The sequence below is a fragment of the Malaclemys terrapin genome, chromosome 4 (genome assembly GCF_027887155.1).
Source record: "Malaclemys terrapin pileata isolate rMalTer1 chromosome 4, rMalTer1.hap1, whole genome shotgun sequence".
Lineage (NCBI taxonomy): Eukaryota > Metazoa > Chordata > Testudines > Emydidae > Malaclemys > Malaclemys terrapin.
In genome coordinates, this window is record NC_071508.1 from 41,155,465 (window position 1) to 41,170,561 (window position 15,097).

A 15,097-nucleotide genomic window follows, 5' to 3' on the forward strand; every position below is an offset into this window, starting at 1 on the left:
AGAACAGAATTTTGCTCACTGTGACTGGCATTTTATTAAAAATCTGAGAAGGCGCTTGGGTTTGTTAGCTTGGTTTGTAAAATCCCTAGCCTCTCTGATTTGGATTCAGTTCAGAGGAGAGGCCCTTTGTCTGGAGTAAAACAGAACAAAGTATTAAGAGTTTAATTTTGCAGATCAACCTTATACTAAGAACACTGCAAAATGGATTTTTTCTCATGAACATTAGCTGTTCTGCAGTATGTCAGGAGAGAGGAGGTCATAGTGTCTATTAACCTTAGAGTGACTCTTGGCAGATCTCTGGAAAATGGTGTGAGCTTATTTGGCTGAATGAGGATCAAATTTCATGTCATAATGTTTCAGTCAAGATTGTAAATAGAAATCCATGGGATATTTTACATAAAATATCCCTCGTCTAAAGAAGAGCTTACACTAGTTGGAGACTACAGTCTAGTTATGTATTTTTCTCACATCATTGTATTTAAGTGTGTGATATCATTGTTCCTCATTTGTTAATGAATTCATAATTTTAGTAATGTCACTTTACAGCTCTTGCTTAGAAATATGCAGTGTTACATTTCGTGTGTCCTTGTGATGATGCTGGATGCAAGATTACGTTAATTTTTTTTTTATAAACCACTTCATTTAAAAAAGAGAACCACATTTTTTTTAATCGTAACCACTTTATCTGAAAACTTATTTCCTATTATGAGGTTTGGGGTTGAGTTTAAGGAAACTGTAGGAATTTTGCTCAGACTTTCAGTTATCTTGACGGTCAAATTCAGACCTGACTATGGGAAACACTTCTGGATATGTATGAATAAACAAAGCATGTACAGTGCTTGAAAACAGCTTTTAAATTTCAGTTGGAAGAGCAGAGCCTTTTGCTGTGATGACCAGTTCACTGAGAAATGACCTTATTTTGAGACAGTGGATGATGGTCAATATCTGAGACTGTGTTTTTAGAAGTCCTGCCCTGCTTTATTATTATTATTGGCTTAGTTATCGATCCTAAAAAGAACTTGTTTAAGAATTAAACATTTTGTTTAAATGGAATGTAAAGTATTACTTCTAATTGCTGGAGACTGTGTACATCTGACACAGGTTTCCTACACTGCCAGTATCCTAGAAAAGATGCCCTATTTCAGTAAGAGGGGCCCCTGCTTCCTGGAAATATGACGCAACTTGTTCCTGTGAATGTACTTCCAGCCTTTTGAATTTCAGGCTCCTCAACTGAGCAAAATAGGTGCTATTTTCCTCTAGATCAGACTGACAGAGAACTGGAGAGATACTGTTAAATGAAAATAATAGGTTATGGCCATTGCATATTGACCAAGCAGAAAATAAAATGTGCAGAGTGTTTTTTGGTAGTTTGTACGTCCAGTTTTATTAACCAAGTGTGCCTTGGGAAAGATGACAACAGTGTTTGCAGAGAGAGAGCTCTTAAAATCTGCAGGAAGATGCATGTGTTTGGATTGCCTTAGTTTGAGCAGTTGTGGTCTTAAATCAATTTAGCCTGGTGTTTTTCATTTTCCTTGTGATCATTATTATTCACTATTGCAGTATGTTAGCACTTCAGCCAGTTTAAGCTAAGACAGACCTGTGTCTGGTGTGTAGCTAGTAATGGGCAAAGGATGTAATTAATCCTGTGCCATATTTAACAGACAGGTGTACTAGGAAAGTGGAGAGAGAATGAAAGAGAGACAGACTCTATTTACACTTGTAAAAGGAACTATCTTATGTGGTGGCTACACTGAGATTTGCCCTGGTTACAACTGTTGATATAGATGGAGCAGGGTAATGCCGTAGTGTAGACAGACAAAGCTGCTATAAATCATGGTTTACACCAGTGAAGTTACTCCTGTTTCAAGCAGGGCTAAGGTGCATCAGGGCAAATTGTGGCGTACATTGGCTTTATACTGGTTCAGTTAGATGGGTGGCCAGCCACCCATGGTTGAAATTCCCAGTAAAGATAAGGTCTTTAGTCCACAGATAGTTGTTCATGTTTGGAAATCTTCGTTGAGATTTCAACTGCGCTTCACTCCAATCTGGAGAAACCTCCAAAACGCACTAAAGCCAAGACAATACAAACATGTATATCACGGCGAATGGTGATGTTTGCCTCACGGTAGCGCCCCAGTACTGTGTTGCTTTATTTCCTCATGGTGATCCCATCGCTCTCTTTTACACTCCTGGTATTGATCTTTCGGAAATTCCCAGTTCCAGGCCCTTGTTACATCTAGCACTAATTTATAGAAGCCATTGGTCCACGATCTTTATGGAAAGTTCTACCATCTTCTACCAGCCTTCTGTCTTCCTTTGTGCCAGGTGGTGCCTCCTGCGTGTCCTTCCATTTCAAGACAGGGATTTGGTGCATCCCCAAGATCTGTGGTGGATTAGTGTACACTAGTGAATGGGAAGCTGGGAACAGTAACACTCCGGAGCCCATTGATGGCAGTGGAAAGACTTCCATTGACTTCAGTGAGTGTTGGATCAGGCACTACGTTAGGAAGGGGAGTTCTATAATACCAGAGTCTGTTGTCAGTCCTAGTGCACTTACCAGTTACCACTGGTATAATCTGCCCTTCTTGTTTGCCCTGAGCATTTTGAAAGGTCTCCTCTGATCCCAGATACTCTGATGGGCATTACACTGAGCCAATCCAAGTGAGTAGCTGTGCTTATAATTGAGCTACAACTGATATCCGTTAATGTCAGGAAATGAAAACAGAAGGCAGGCATGTTCCCAATAATTAAAAACACACAAAAGTGCTTGGCATGGAGCCCTGAATTTGAAATATCATTTTTGATGTTAGGCAGGACTGAGGGACATAGTATAAATAATATCCTTATTTGGACAGAGCATTGTATGCAAGCCACAGCCAAAGGGGGATGGTGGTTTACATGGTCAATTATTCAACAGTTTATAGGTTTAAATGATTTTGAATATGTTCCTCAGTAAAAATTTGACTCAAACACAAAAGATTGAAAGAAAATTTGTCTACAGAGAAGGCAGGTTTAACTGGCCACTGAATAACCAATAATCCTGGCTACAGAAAACTCACTGTGAGATGCCCAAGAATTCTAATGCAGCTCGTCTCTTAGACATAGCAAATACTGCATTTTGGTTTCTTCTTGTTACGTTGTTACATTAAAAACCCTTGGGCCGTTATTCTGATTTTATTTAACAATAAGATACCAGTTTTATATTTTAAAATGTAAGAAGTATCTGAAACGAATACCAATATGCGTAAAAATTTTGTAGCTCCTGTAATTTGTTTCCTTGCTCTGCTTTCTGTAAATACCTTGTTGTAACTAGTATTCTTTTCTTCTTTGAGACTAGCCAACAGCTCTGTGGCATTATGACCCCACCTGAGAAGGCTCTGAAATGGGCCCATCGCCCCTTGTCTGTGTTGGACCTAATGGTAGGGCTGGTGGAAATGAGTCTGATACAATAGTCCTCTGCCCCCCAAAATTAAAAACCATCATTCCCAGGTCCAAAGATCCCAAATTTACTTCCAAGCTCTCATGGCAATACCCTGCCACCTCTTGGTTGGTCCATGGACATTATTGAGCTATAATGACCAAGCACATGATCCTGACTGATTTCAGTGGGGAATTAAGGCCCTATTCTACACCATTGACTTCAGTGGGCAAAGAAATAGACTGCCAACACACTGAAGACCTCACTGATCAATCCCAAGCAGAATTTTTAGATTGACCATCACGTATGGAGACATGTCTGGATTGTGTTTTCAGAGACAGAAAGCAAATTTGAAACCTCGGGTAGGTGACTGACTAATTCATCAGCACTATATATTTCTGAAAACTGAAGCACCTGTCTCTAGATCAGGAACATACCATGTTCTAGTGCAGTTATCATCTGTACTTCTTCAGGGGGTGTGTGAGGGTGTGTGTGTGTTGGAGAGAGAGGTACTCCAACTTAATTTGTAAAATGTATTTGCAGGAGAACACTGTAAATATGTACTGAAGTATTTGGTTGCAATTAGAAACAAAATACTTGTGATATCAAATGGAATATATCAATCTGACGCAGATAAAGTAAAATTGCTTAAAGCAGGAGCAGCGCTTTGCTGTTGTACGTGAAATTTGGAGGGCATTGTAAAGAGAAATCTAACCCAGACAGCTTTTTTTATCTTATCTAAATATACCGCAATTGCTGCTAAAGTAAATGTACGTGAATATACAAAGATTACGAAGAATTGTTACGATAAAAAGAGTCCCTCATATCAATCTTTTATATTTATATTAAAATATGTATTCTGCAAACAACCTACATAGTGTAGCTTTATATTTGTATCATTTTGTAGAATTCATTGTCACAAAAGAAAACCAAACCAACATTTTAGTGCCTTGGGTATTTTAAACAGCTCAGCATATTGACTGGGAGAAAACAACGCCGTAAATTAAGTGCCCCAGTATCATTTCTTGATTGTGCCCCAGAGGCTAGTTTTTACAAAATGTTGCATATTAGTGTAACAGTGTGCTTTTGTGCCCCCTTTCATTCCAAACAGACATGCCCATATTATGGAATAAAATTACATTTATTTTGTATTTCTTAATGTGGACTCTGATAATTACATTGATATTTTTGGAGCAAATATTTCTTAATTTGTAATATTCTGTGATTTTTTTTTTTCAATTGCATTTTTTAAAGTGAGTTTCGGCTACTTATTTACCCCTTTTGTAAGGTCAGATTTCCATAATTTTATATAAAGGAGTTATGCTATCTATTAAAATACATGATGTTAATTTAAACAAATGCCTATAGTTTGTTTTAGGTATTTTTGACTAAATTAACATTTTCAGGTAGTCACTAAAATGTTTTTGTCATTAATACCGTACAATTTAAGTCCTTGAATCAGAAACCAATTAGTTATTAAAATTATTCTGCAAAGTATGTTTTTCTAGCATTAACATAATGAAAAAATTAGCCTTTCAAAAAACTACTTGATGTGGAAGGCTTTCAAAACCAATAAACAAACCATTTAAATATTAATCATTTTCAGTTCCTGACATTGCAAGTTGTGGTGTTTCTTCAGGATACCAATACCTTTGTTTGAAGTTTTGTGTATAAATAACTGTAAAGTTAACAAACTCTGCATTTGTATTATAGATTTTGTGGATTTTGTTTTGTAATAAAATATTTTTAAAAACAGATTTATTTAGCAGCTCCATGATCTGCTGACAAAAGTGAATCCCAATGGGACAATTGACTGGATTTTTACAGCTTTGGATGACCCAGCACTTGAGTAAAGGGTAGTACTCGTTGCTATGTTGTATGAAATTCAAGGTTCACAATAACATATTAAGCTAAGGGAAAGGGACACCCATGAAAAGCATAGCCCGGTCCACACCTGATTTAGAACTGTGATATAGCTGTAATTGTGTTGAGAGATATACACACATTACCATGGGTTTCATGTCAAGGGTGAACAAGGATTTTTTTTATTTTAAACTTGTGCTACACACTAGTTAATAGGGATAGTCTATATGCCATGATTTGCCTAACTCGGTTCTGTAGAAAAATACAATGACATCATTCATAAGAGATGGGGAAACCCAGCTACATTCTGCACTAGAAAGAGCAGCTGTGTTTAAATCTGGCTGTAGCTAGCAGTTTGGGGGGTGGGGGGAGGGTTAATGATGAACAGCAAATGAGATTCAAAAACGTTGAGTTTGTCCCCTTTAAGTATTCTTTTATTAAGAAAACATTAAAGGATGTTTATTTTAAGGGAGTGGGTTTTTTCCTGATTTTACCTGAGATATACCAGGCATGTCAAGCTCAGTCTCCCCTAGCTTTGCTGGAACACGTCGACGGTCATAGAGATGAGAAGTGTCATACCTTAATTGAAGAGACAGGGTTTTAAAGCTTTAACTATGACATCCTTTCTCCCAAGTATATATTAAACATTGGAGTAAACAGCTATTAAGAATCCCTTCTCCTCACAATTGCTCAACTTTGTCTTTGTGGTATCAATCTTTCACTAGTTCTCCAGCCATCTTTCTCCTTTCAGTTCTTCTTAAATCACATCGGGGGAAAAAAGTACATAAGCTTAATTTTTTCCTTAGCTGGGTCACCTTTAAGTTCCCCCTTTCAATACAAAGAGTGGTGTAAAATGGAACAGACATGTTGTAACTGTGACTTAAGTCAATTGTAATAATCCTGGTTGCAGACCGAGAAATACCACAGTCAGTACTTATGTGGTCCCTGTCACTGTTATCTGAGCACCTCTCAACACCCCTGTGAGGTAGAAATGTGCTATTGTACCCAATTTACAGATGGAAGACTGAGGCACAGAGACTATGAGACTTTCCCAAGATCACACAGGAAGCCTGTGAAGAGTAAGGAATTGAATCCATGTTTATTGAGTCACAAACTAGTGTCAGAACCAGTGGGACAACCTTCCTCTCACCTTCCCCTATTGCAATAATGATAAGAGTGGGGAGGTTGTAATACTTCTGTTTTTGGCACTAATGCGACCACTACGTGTATATTGTATCCAGTTCTGGTGTCTAAAATTCATGCTGGATGTTGATAAAATGGAGAGGTTTCAGAGAAGAGCCATGAGAATGATTAAAGGATTGGAAAACCTGCCTTTATAGTGATAGATTCAAGGAGCTCAATCCATTTAGTTTAATAACAAGAAGATTACAGGTGACTTGATCAGTCTGGAAATATGGACATGGGGAACAAAAATTTGATAATGGGCTTTTCAGTCTAGTGGGCAAAGATATAACAAGTTCCAATGGCTGGAAAAATTCAGACTAGAAATAAGGTGCAGTTTTTTAACAATTAGAGTAACTCATCATTGGATTCTCAGCCAGCGTAAAACAAAAGGTTTATTAGTTGACAGGAACACACTGTAGAACAGAACTTCTTAGCACAGAAATCAGTGACTTTCAGCCAAATCCATCTTGGGGAGTCCTGGGCCAGACGGCCTGGACTCCCCTTCTTCCAGTCCCCCAAGCACACTGCCAGCTTCCAGTGACCTGACCTCAGACACCCCTGTTGCTCCTCCCCTTGTCTTTGTCTCACTTCCCAGGCAAAGAGTCACCTGGTCATCACCTGGTTGCATCCCCCTCCTGGGTCTCAGGTTACGAAGGGCACTGGTCATAGCATACATGCAAACAGCTGGAACAGCCTCACCTACCCCAGAGATCTCAGCCAAAGCCACACATCCCTATTCCCACCACCGAGGTATTGATGCAGCACAGAGGGAAACTGAGGCACACATTCATGCAAAACAGTAAAACTCACATAGGCTCAACAGTAAGACTCACATACAACATAAGGGAAAATCCGTACTTTGTCACACCCTTTTCCTTCTCCTGTGTGGTCCATTTCATATGCACTTGTCTCAAAAGCATGTAACACTTTGGATGACTGATTAGGGAGTATCTTTTTTTAAGTAAAATAACTTTGAAGTTGTACTGAATGTCTCACATTTTTCTGCCAACACACTTTATTTTGAGAAGGGGAAGAGTTTTAAGTGAATCTCACAGATTCTAAGGCCAGACGGGATCACTATAATCAGCTAGTCTGACCATCTATGTAACACAAGCTATAGAATTTCACCCAGTGATTCCTGCAGAGAAGAGAGTTATTCTTCCTAACTACCTAAGTGAACAAGAGCATATCTTTTAGAAGACACTTAGAGTTGTTAGTTCTGGGCTGGTACCAGACTGAAAGCCCATGGACACTGGAATCATGAGTGTTGGATTGAGATTCACTTACTCAGCAGATAGGGCTAACAAATATTTACTAAGGCAAAGCAGGCAGCAAGTAGTGATCAATTACTCACAAGTAGGAAACTCATCAGGACCATCTCATCACAGTCACCTCCAGCACCAGACAATGCAGCTTCAACCTCCCTTTGTTACACAAACATCTATAATATTTAGTTAACTTTTCTTATACAATGTATCAGTCTCTCATTTCCATGTTAACTCTCTTCCTGCCTCAGTACAGTTTAATTTTAGTTCAAACTGGTCCTTTCTAGCTTTCTAGTTACTTTATTTTTTATTGTTCTCACAAACAGCATTATTCTGCAAATTCTTACACATGCACAGTTCTACTTATGCTATTAAACATTATCAGAACAGACTCTTAAAATCCACAGCAGGCCTAAATGTGCCTTTGCTCCCATCACTGAGTGGCATCACTGCACCCTTTCTCAAACCCACCAATGTGCCTCACTCCTGACCTGGAGGAACCCACCACTAGTGGTGAAGGAATAGTTCAGTTTCCAGACCCATTTAATCCCTGGCCACCTTTGCTGAGATTGCCAACTAGAAATGGTGACACGTGTAATGTGAACCCCTATCTACCAGCAAATTGGGTGAGGTCATCTATATATTTCAAATGAGCCATCATATGGCAATGCCCTTTGAGTTGCTATCAACCTAACCTGGATTTGAAACAGAACAGGCTCCATTTCCCATTGCTGATCACCTGAGATATTGTCACCCCAGGTCACAGTCTTCTGTTACATCAGTCTAGTATCTGGATAAAAATAACAGTGACAGCAATGTTCAAACTGTCCATTTTAAAAACAGACTGGTTATATATACGATCCTGTTAAAATGCACACTGTTATGCAACACCTGTTCATTGCATAGGATCCTTGAGCAGAGTCCTGGCTGCTTGGAAATGAGCAGTTTGACACAAGGTACGTTTTTCCTTCTTTGGAGTTTCAAAGAAAACTCATAGACTCTAAGGTCAGAAGGGACCATTATGATCATCTAGTCTGACCTCCCGCATGATGCAGGCCACAAAAGCTGACCCACCCACTTTCCCTTTACTCAGCTGTTGAAGTCCCCAGATCGTGATTTAAAGACTTCAAGTTGCAGAGAATCCTCCAGCAAGCGACCCCCGCCCCATGCTGCGGAGGAAGGCGAAAAACCTCCAGGGCCACGGCCAATCTACCCTGGAGGAAAATTCCTTCCTGACCCCAAATATGGCGATCAGCTGAACCCCGAGCATGCAGGCAAGATTCTCCAGCCAGACCCGCATTGACCATTGATACTAATTACCAGCGATGGCACGTTATTGACCTACTGACTAAAATCACGTTATCCCATCAAACCATTCCCTCCATAAACTTATCAAGCTTAATCTTAAAGCCAGAGAGGTCTTTCGCCCCCACTGTTTCCCTTGGAAGGCTGTTCCAAAAGTTCACCCCTCTGACGGTTAGAAACCGTCGTCTAATTTCAAGCCTAAACTTCCCGACGACCAGTTTATATCCATTTGTTCTCGTGTCCACATTAGTACTGAGCTGAAATAATTCCTCTCCCTCCCTGGTATTTATCCCTCTGATGTATTTAAAGAGAGCAATCATATCCCGCCTCAGCCTTCTTTTGGTTAGGGTAAACAAACCGAGCTCCTCAAGTCTCCTTTCATACGACAGGTTTTCCATTCCTTGGATCATCCTAGTGGCCCTTCTCTGTACCCGTTCCAGTTTGAGTTTGTCCTTTTTAAACATGGGAGACCAGAACTGCCCACAGTACTCCAAATGAGGTCTCACCAGTGCCTCGTATAACGGAAGCAGCACCCCCTTATCCCTACTAGATATACCTCACCTAATGCATCCCAAGACTGCATTAGCTTTTGTCACGGCCATGTCACATTGCCGACTCATCGTCATCCTGCGATCAACCAGGACTCCGAGGTCCTTCTCCTCCTCCGTTATTTCCAACCGATGCATCCCCAGCTTATAACTAAAATTCTTGTTAGTCATCCCTAAATGCATCACCTTACACTTTTCACTATTAAATTTCATCCTATTACTATTACTCCACAAGGTCATCCAAGTCTACCTGCGGGATATCCCGATCCTTTTCCGAATTGGCAATACCTCCCAACTCTGGAGTTTCAGAAAAAAGGTCAGGTAAGTGGACACTTGGTTGAAACAAAATTGAGACATAACCTTGGGGAGGAATTTAGGATGGAGACAAAAGCATATCTTTTCCTTGTGAAGAACCATATAAAGAGGGTCTGCCCCAGGGGCACCCAACTCACCTACCTTCCTGGCCAAAGTGACAGCAACTAAAAATGCAACTGTCATGGACAGGTGGGACATGGGACATGTCACCAAGGGTTCAAACAGTGGTCTGGTAAGTGTTGACAGGATAAGATCGAGGTCCCATTGAGGTGTAGGTTTGACTACTGGCAGAAAGGTCCTGACCAGGCCCATTATGAATTTTACTGTAGTTGGGTGGGTGAAAACAGAACATCCATCTAACCAGAGGGATTAATCGCTGCAAGATGGACCCACAGTGAGCTAATGGAAAGGCCTGAGGTTTTTAGAGACAGGAGGTACTCTAGTTGTTTTAGATTATCTGCAGTGCTTGAAGAAGGCTGATTATTCTGCACCCAGGTAGTTGAAAATTTCCTACTTTGGGTAAGGATAGCCTGAATGGGTGCCGAAGAGAAGCGTCCCATTTCCGATGCCCATCCAAACCACCAGACCATGAGATGGAGCAAGGCCTGAGTGGAGGATCTGATTCTGCCCCAGTCCTGCATCAGGAGGTTCAGGAATGGGTGGATCTTGACTGAGGGGTGGGATGACATTTTCAGGATGACTAGACCCATTGGGTTCTAGAAGAATGATTGTTGTGACAGATCTTTCTCAGGACATGTGGGAGCAGGGGAATGGCAGGAAAGGGGTCATTTGTCCAAGGTAACAGGAGAGTGTCACCCTGGGAGCTGTGGCTGTATGTCCTCTGGAGCAGTACAGGGGAGGTTTTCTGTTTGTTTGGGACACAAAGAGATCCCATTGAGGTGTATCCCACTGAGTGAATATTTCACTCAGGATGGTCATGAATCTCCCACTCATGGTCTGCAGAGAAGTGCCTGCTCTGGTTGTCTGCTAAAGAGATCTGAGCCCCTGGAAGGTAAATGGCTTGGATAGTGTTGCAGTTTCTCATGCACCAATTCCACAGCCTGACTGCTTTCAGGAAAAGGTGGAAGAGATTTTGCACTGCCCTGTGTGTTCATGTAAAAGACCGTGCTGGTGATGTCTGACATCACTTGGATATGGAGTGAATGTATAAGGGGGAGAAAGGCTCTGCAAGCCAAGTAGACTGCTTTCAGTTCCAGTATACTGATATATACTGCAGTCTGGCCTCCCATGGGGTCTAGGTACCTTGTGCAGAGTGGTTGGTCAGGTGAGTGCTCCAGAAGGGAAGCACCTGTTACAGAAGTGGAAATGGTGGTGGGAGAGTTGAAGGGAATGCCCACGTTCACTCTCTCCGGGTAAGGGAGGCAATGACTCTGGCAGAACAGTCACTCTGGAGTTGATGTGATCTTTGTTTGGTGAGTAGACTGACCAGAGCCAGGCCTGTAGACATCATAGACGGAGCCTGGTGAATGGCATCATGTAAGTACATGAGCGAGAGGCACAGTCTGACCATTGTTCTTGATCTGCAAGTAATCCATGCTATCAGGCTGCTCATTAACTGAAACCTTTCTGTAGGAAGGAAGTTAATCATCAGTGTGGGTGATAAAACCGACTTTTCCTTTGTTTATGCAGATGCCCAAGGGTGCTAGAAGATGAAGCAGAAACTCCATCACAGACTTGCCCTCTACCAGGAGCCAGTCGTTCAGATATGGGAAAACTGTGTAATTCTGATGTCTCATTGGGCAGCCACCACAGAGATAACTTTTGTAAACACTCTGAGTGCTGGTTGCTAGCCCAAAGGGAAAGACTATGAACTGGAAATGTTCTTGGTCCACCATAAAACTCAGGAACCTTTTGTGGAAAGGATGAATGTCTGCATGAAAGTATGCGTCCTTCGTGTTGGGAGCCACAAACCATACCCACTCCTGTAGGGAGGGGATTATCGATGCTAACATAATGAGCCTGAATTTCAACTTTCAAATATAGGTGTTTAATTGCCAAAGATCCAGAATGGGTCTCCACCCTCTGTCTTTTTTGGGGACTAGGAAATACAGGGAACAAAACCCTCTCCCTTGATATTGAGGTGAGATGTGCTCTTTTGCCCCATGTTGTAGAAGGTAGTCTGCTTCTTGATGAAGAATCACCTCGTGAGAGTGGTCCCTGAAGGGATTTGAGAGGTGGGAGGGAGAAGAACTCAATGGAGTATCCTTGATGGATAATTTCCAAGACCAAACTGTCTGTTGTGATCAAGTCCCAATTGTGGGCAAAGAGTGCAAGGCGGCCCCCAAAAATAATGGGGGTAGAGGTGGGGGTAGAGGTGGGTGGCATCAGTGGTGGTACGCAGGTCTAAACTAAGATGTCAAAAGTAGTCCTTTGCAGGTGGCTGGGAATGGGTAGAGGTCATGGTGGTAAAGGGGATGAAAAATGAGGCCTCTGAACCCTCTGTTGTTTTCATGGAGGCTCAGCTGGATACTTGTGGTAGAATGCTTGAGGAGGGGGTGACCTTGGCCTATAGGCTTGTCTCTGGTGTCATCTCCATGGGCTGGAGTGTAAATCTCCAGGGAGCACAGAGTCAATCTTGACTCTTAACCAGTGTAAGGACTCATCCATTTTTTCATGAAAAGATTCAGCTCGTCGAAGGGAAAGTCCTGTATGATATTCTGGACCTCCCTAGGGAAATGCAAAGACTGTAGCCAAGAATTCCTCCTCATGACTATACCAGCGGCTAGGCCTCTGGATGACATATCTGCTGCATCCACTCCAGCATGAAGGGATGTTCTTGCCACTAATTTGCCCTCCTCTATGAAAGGAGTGAAACTGGACTCTGTCCTCAGGGGGAAGCTCGTCCTTGAAGGCCACCAGGCTGGAATAGCTGTTACAATCATATTTTGCTAACAAGACCTGATAGTTAGCGATATGGAACGGAACTGCAGATATGTAGAGGAAAAGACCTTTCTCCCCAGAAGGGCCGACCTCTTTGAGCCTTTGTCAGTCAGGGTGGTTCTTTGATGTTGTGACCTACCCTCTCTGTAGCTGCCGGTACCACCAGAGAGCTGGGGAAGGGGGTGGCAGAAAATAAATTCAGCTTGCTTGGCGGGGACAAAATAGCACCTCTTGGCTCTTTTAGATGTGGGGGTGCAGGATGCTAGAGTATGCCAGCCCAATCTAACCAGCTCCATGATGACTTCGTTAATTGGAAGTGCCACCTTACTTGGGCCCGTGGGTTGCAAAATATCCAGTACTTGGTATTGTGGGTCCTGGACCTCTTCCAGCGGTATCTGGAGGTCATTGGCAATCCTCTGTAGTAGCTCCTGGTACTGCCTATGATCATATAGCAGAGATGGAGAGGAGGGGGAGTGACTGTCCAGAGATGAGAATGATCTTCATATTGGTACCTGCAGATCTAGATCAACATCCTCCTCCTCATACTCAGATGGAGCTGATGGGCGAGAAGGAGAAGTGTGGTAAGATTCCTTGCCCAGGCCCAGGCATCTGCCATAGAGAACCGATGGGCCCTAATAAAGAGGGGTCAGCCATTTCTGGGAATCTGTAAGCATGCGGACTCACCCCTGTGGCGCCTCCTGCTGGTTGTCCTCGGGAATTAGCTCTCTCAGTCTTGGAGTGCTCTCTGCAGGCCAGTGATCCGCCTTGCCACTCCTGGCTCCCATGTCCCTCCCAGGGCCCCGGTGCCCCTTCCTCTGGGTGCTGCCCCCTGGCAGTACCCCCACAGTTCTGGTTCTCCCCCTCCCAGGGGAACCCTCACCCACTATCCCCACTTCGCCTCAGTGTTAAGCTACTGCCCAGTCTATCTAGCCCCACTTGGGAAGACTGCAGTATAAGCCACTCATCACAGGCAAAGGGGTTTGGACCTGCTGCCTCTGCCTACCCTTGGGCTGCCCCCTGCAACCCAGTACCTAATAGGCCTTACCAGGCCTGCAGCCTGGGGCTTTCCTAGGCCGGAGCTCCCCAGTTCCCTTGGCCTTTCCCCAGCCCTGGTCCACTCTAGGCACTTAGTTAAGCTCCCTGCAGCCAGGCCCTTCTCTCTCTGAACGCAGAGAGAGACTGCTGAGCTCCTGGTTCCCAGCCTCTTATACAGGCCAGCTGTGGCCTGATTGAGGCGTGACCCAGCTGCAGCCACTTCCCCAATCAGCCAAGGCTTGCTGCTTTCCTAGCAGCAGCCCTCTTGCAGTCTCAGCCCTCTCCCAGGGCTGATTTCAAGCGCTTCAGGGCAGGAGTGAGTAACCACCCTGCAACAGGAACCCATGGCATGTGGTACTAGCAGTCCTTGAGGAAATCATATCTGGACAGGTAGTGCCCAGATCTCCTCAACTGCCCGTCAGAGATGGGCTTTCTCCATGGAGATGGCGGAGCGGCTGGAACATTTGACTCATCCAAGTCCAAAAATTGCTCCCCTTCTAATGGTGGGGGCACTCCTTCCCAATGGCTGGAGATGAGACAGTTCCTGAGACACCAAAGTAATATCATCCTCTGGTGTAGTAGTGTCCCTCAGAAGGGCCAAGTCGAAGAGGAGGGCATACTGAAGATGAGGGAGGAAAGATATCCTCTGGTGCTGTATGTGTCTCCATAAGTCCCGGTGTATAGGGGGTTCCAGCAGTTGGGACCCTGGTTCCGGCATGTGTTGGGAGGTAGTCCAGTCCTTGGACGAACGAGCTGGCACCAATGATAATACTGGACTTGCACTCCTAGATGGAACCAGAACATGACAGTCCTTGTGTTTCAGAGCCTGTGCCACCTATGGAACCAGTAAATCTTTCTTCTTGCGTGCTTTACTCTCCTGCTGGTGGTTTTCAGCGGTGCTGGTCTCTTAGGATCCATGCACAAAGGCTCATCCAACCTCAACGGGCTCAGGGAAGGATTATGTCTCTTGTGGACAGTCCTGGATGGGGATCTGTCTTTGTGACCATGAGAGTGCACTCAACTCCAATGGAAGCCCGGGAGAAAGAACCCTTTGGCTTAGACACTGCAGACTCTGTTCCTCTAATCTTGTGCTCAGAGGGCTGCTGCTTGTCTATGGAGGCCAATGTACAGGAAAAGGGTTCTCCCGACCCATGTCAGAGTGGGACCTCATAGCCTTCTCCATAAGGTGTTTCTTTAGATGAAGCTGATGAGCTTCATGAGTTCTTGGTGGAAACGAGCGACAAGATATGACATACTGTACT